Consider the following 5,327-nt stretch of genomic DNA (forward strand, 5'->3'; position numbering starts at 1 on the left):
TACCTCCACCGGCTGCTACACTTGGATCAAAATTTACCAGCTCACTCCTCTAATACCGAAGGGAACAACAAATTCAACGATCCTTCCTTTGGGCAGCAACGGACAAGGTTTCAGGGGGGAGTGCGAAGTTAAATGGGAGCTAGTCTGCCGACCAACTGCTCTCGGAGGATTGGGGATCCTCAACATCGACAAAGTTGCGAGAGCACTAAGGCTCCGACACTACACGAATCATTTTATGTTGGGGAGGCCAAAAACCCTCATCATACCCCTATGTCGATGGCTACGCTTGGCATAGGGCCGTCGTCTTCGATTTCCTCGACAGCTAGCCGGCTAGCCTTCGGCCTAGAAAAGCAGTCGGCATAAATGCTAAAGCCGAGAGTTTTCATTGGCCGTCGGTCAATAAAAAGAGACGTTAGCATCCGTTTGAAGGCGTCCGGGCATGTATGCCGAGGTTGCCATCGGCAGATATCGCCACATGGCAGCATCCTGTTCTTGTGCCCTCGGGCGAGTATCGTAATCGAAAACCTTCCTCTTAATCAATGAAATGAGGCAACCATTTGCCCATGTTTAATTTATTCTTTTGAAATTTTCACAATTATTTTTGAGAAATATTTGATTCCAGTGTGCTACTGAAATTGCTGAAATATGTTGGCCAAAATGTAAATATTCCAGTATCTACTAAAATTACTGAAATTCAATGAATTTCATCGATATATCAGTGAAAGTGCAAACCATGTTATACAAAGCGGGGCGAAAGCCTTTTTCGGTAAAGTGCAAACCATGTTATACACAAAGACAAATTTTTTTTTGGAAGAAAAGAAGGGCTCCCCCTTCCGATTTCCATCAAGAGAAACCAAACCACGAGCTATAAGCACCAATTCACTTACAAAGAAAAAAGCAACAAAAGAAATGTGACTAACCAAGCAACAAATCCAGCAGAGCTACAGCGGCAGCCATTACAAGTTTTAGCTGGAGCTAGAGAGAACAACCGAAAATTAGCGCCACTACTACGAAATAAACTGCTACTACTAGAAACTGGAGTAGAAGAGAGACACAAAGTAGACAAATTGTGGTGCACACTTGTACATGCAGGGAAACTAAGTGCGGCTTGGAACCGTGGCGATGGCACTTCTGCATGCCATTCTTGCCAAATATGGACTCACCGTGCCTTTCTCCAGCGGACGGCAGCGAGGGGACCGACCACGGCGGCGGGGCGGCCAAAGGAGGCGTGTCGTAGAAGGGGTATATCTCAACCTGCAGGAGGCAGTTGAAGTTCCACGACACCCCTCCTTGATATCCGAGGCAGCACATTGACAGCGCCGGCACCAGCGCCCGCAGGCACATCTTGCACTCCGTAGCGCTGAGGTCCCTCGTGCACTGCACGAGTCTGTACAACGTCCCGTTTGGGTCGGCGCCGTTGTAGTACTCCGCCTCACTCAGTGGCGGAAATAGACCTGGGACAGCTAGGGCTATAGCCCCAGGCCTAGTAACAACATCCTTTGTAATTCCTTCATATAAAGTGTAGAAAATCATAGAAGTTTGTCACTTAACATAGCACAGCCCCAGCCGTAAGCCGCTTCTAGCTCCGCCACTGGCCTCACTGGTGGCGAACATCCGTGCCGAGCTGGCCGCCCCGGCCACTAAGCGGCTCGTCAGCGCTTCGTAAGCCGGCTCCAAGATGCTCGGGTCGGACCATCTCAGGATGTCGTACAGCACCTCGAGGAAGTGCTTCTGGTACCACCACCCCTTGGTGTCGTTGGTGTCGGCGTAGCTGATGTAGCACTTTCTGTACAACGCTGCTGCGCTCTGGCTGGAGGCGCACCTGCCGCCGAAGTCGCGGACGGCTACTTGCAGGCACGCGAGGCACGTGGACTGGTTGGTACCTCCGCCGCAAAGGCCGCGGTCAAAGGCGCGGTCATGGCCAGCGCCCAAAGAGAGGGAAGCGAATCCCGTGGGCGCCACCGCCTCAGGCAGGGCGTTCAGGAGGGTGAGGACATTTGCGTGGAACGCGCTGTTGTTGTTGGTGGTGGATGACGTCAGTGGTGCCGGTGCTGGGGAGGGAGAAGCTGCACGGAAGTCGCCGCAGGTTATTACACCCGCTTGGGATGCTGCTATGCTTGCCGCGAGGAGGAGGAGCGCGAGTGCGGGCGCTGGGGAGGACGCCGTCACGGTCGGCATGGCAACGGCTGATGGCTATGGCGAACCGGGATACTTTTAATCCGCTCGTCTCGACCAGTCAACTCCTGCAATGTGGAACACTCGAACGCGTGGTTGAGCTACGGCCTCTGACCACCCAGAGTGACTTGATTGTTTGGCCTTGGCCTTTTCCGGAGAAAAACCGTATGACACGGTAGAATATCTTCGGAAGAAAGGGCGACGCCACATTTTCTTCCGCATCCAGTTCATGGACCATTCAACTTCAACCCCGTAACATCCATCCCTAGGGGATTTCCCATAAGTCTAGGCCCTCTTTATTTTGTAGGATTCTCAATACGCGGGAATAGGAAAAATAAAGGATTGAGGTAGCATGTTCACTTGAATCTCACATGATTAGCGCAAAGTGTTTGATGCCATAAAAAACAAAGAAAGTAAAAAAAGATTCTAGTGGATGCTAGATTTTCAATGAAATGTAGTACGCATGATTTCATAGGAAAAATTCCCATAGAATTCAGTCATATATATGAATCAAACGACCAATGTAGGAAAAATTCCTAAGGGTTTTAACCCTCTAAAGATCCTATGAATTTCTTTTGAATCAAATGAGTCACTAGCATTTTTGCTTCATACAGATTCGTCCCAACCAAATTCATGTCCTTTGGCCGGTTGCTCTACCTGTCGCACATCCTATCGTTGGCCTATATGAGTCCTTCTTTAACACACCACATAAACTATTTTAACTTTTTTGGAAAAACTACTTTCTCGATTCGAATTAATTGACGCTACCTCTATATCATTCTGTCCTGTATAGAGGTTGGGTCAATTAATTTGGATCAAAAGGGACTATTTCAATTTCGAAATAAAAAGGATAGTTGTTGCTTCCTAACTTTAAAACATATGTAAGAAAACATCAATTAGCGCATCTTCAACGGCAACCCGTAAATTTTTCTCCTACATCCGCCCATGAACAAGGGGGGACCAATCCGTCGACACAGATGCGGGAGACGGCTATCTAACGCTGCCTGCATATGTTTCAACAACTTTTCGAACTAACCGGACAAAAATCATGCAAACACAATGGATTTCATATAAACCGAACGAAGTTCATTTAAACTAGGATGCTTTTTACATAAAACCTAACGATATTTCATCCGATGAGCTAAAAATCTTAACAAAAAAAAAACTTAGACTACTCTATACTTGATGGTGACCTCATATATAGGCCATGCCAGGCTTACCGGCGTCTCCTCCTCCATCGTCATGGTCGTCGTCGTCGGGCTTCGAGAGGCGGAAGGTGGCGGCATCGCGGCAGGGCTTCCCGGCAGCCATGTCACGCTCGCGGATGATCCTCTTTACTTGGCCTTTAGCACCCCACGTTGCCCATTCATCTCCTGCCAACACTATGAATCTACCACTGATGAGCTCGGTATGATGGCTACCTATTTATTCTCCTATAGAACGCCACCATCTCTGGGGAGGCAAGGGAGCAATAGGGCGCCTATTGATTCTCCTGTGCCACAATCTCCATGTCGCCAAATGGTCTCTGCTTCCTCCTGTTTTTTTATTTCCAATTATTTGTTGAGTGAACAATGAACAAGCGATTTCCTTATCCCATGAGTCTTCTTGCTTCAAGGCTGGAACATACCGGCAACGGGAAGGGCTTCAATCCATCGTCGTTCCACAGGATTCTTCTTCCATGTCATTCACACGAATCTTATTTCTTTTTGGATCTATTTGTCTTCTTGGTTTAGCCTTTTGCCATCTAATTCGTTGTGTTTTTTCATAATTTTTTCATCTTGCGGCAGTAAACCATGCATGCTAGATCGGTTGTTTTTTCAGTAGCATCTATGCAGAAACTATCTGATTGAATTATTCTTATCTGATGGCTGGAAGTACCATGTTCAGTTTGCAGTTTCCAGTGGTCACTATGCTAATGGCTACAGGGTGCCATATTATTTCCATATGTGCCAGTTCATGCACACGCAATTGCATTGTAGCAAGTTTCAACATCCTATTTCTGTGTTTCTATTGTTCCAATATCATTTAACGATTGAGTGTTGTAGTGTACAATGGCTTGGAATGGAATAATATGAACAGGTATCGTGCTCAATTCGTGGCGATTTGCCACCTTATGTGATTTAGAGCGGTTCATTTTATTTCTCAAGATTCCTATCAAGAGGAGAAGGTGACCCTGTTCCAAAGAAGAAAATAAAAGAAGCAGACATTAGCTTTTATTCTACACCGATTAAAATTATAACAATGGATAATTTTTATTCTAAATTAACGTCCCTTTTGCATTTTTGTTAGTCAATTATTGCTTTTTTTGCGGGTATGTTAATTATTGCTTAGTACATATCAGTTACAGAATTCTACATAACTTTGAGTTCTCTTACAGATTACAAGAACATCCGCATGGATGATATCCATAACATTTCTGAATTATGTGTGTTCATACAAGGAGTGTTAAGCCAACAACTTAGGCTAGCTAATGTGTGTCAAAAATCCTCTAATCTACCTACTGTAATGGTATGGATGGCATCTGTACCATTTCTGAATTATTTTTGTTCATAAAAAAGAGTGCTAAGCTAGCAACTTGGGCTAATGTGGGACCAAGATCCTCTAATCTACCCACTATGGTATGGGCCTTTCGACTGCAGTAAAAAAATGGTAAAGGTTTACTACATTTTTACTTCAAACTGTCAAACTTGTAGATGGGATTCATTGCCGCAAAGCACTAGGTACTTTGCGAGATATTATCCTCTTAGCTCTTGTACTCTATAACTCAATATATTTCTTACTTTTACATCTACAATTATTAAGAGATTTGCACATGTATTCCACAACAACGTGCGGGGTATCATCTAGTTCTATCAAATTCCCCACCAACTTCAACCCGGATCTGAACCCGTGAGTTTAGGTCCCTAATTAAACATACCTACTTAAGCCCTGAGTAACCAAAAATGTTCATCAATGTTGTAGTGGTAATATGTACTTCTCCGAGAAGAAGGTTCCCAGAGGACCCATACCAGCTCTTAGGTTAAGTGTTCTTAGTTCTTGCCTGAATCTGAGCCGCCGGCAGCTCCTGCCGCTCCCCGTTCCGCCCGTGGGTGCACCACCACTTGCAGTTTCCGGCGTGCCCCCTCTCCGGACGGTTGCTGGAGAAGCGGAGA

At 45.8% G+C, this 5,327-nt stretch overlaps 1 pseudogene; it reads right to left on the bottom strand.

Moving 5' to 3' along the window:
* Positions 1-2,178, bottom strand: part of LOC119339580 — a 4,804-nt pseudogene extending 2,626 nt beyond the window's left edge.
* Between the last annotated feature and the right edge of the window lie 3,149 nt (positions 2,179-5,327).

The sequence above is a fragment of the Triticum dicoccoides genome, chromosome 7B (genome assembly GCF_002162155.2).
Source record: "Triticum dicoccoides isolate Atlit2015 ecotype Zavitan chromosome 7B, WEW_v2.0, whole genome shotgun sequence".
Taxonomy (NCBI): domain Eukaryota; kingdom Viridiplantae; phylum Streptophyta; class Magnoliopsida; order Poales; family Poaceae; genus Triticum; species Triticum dicoccoides.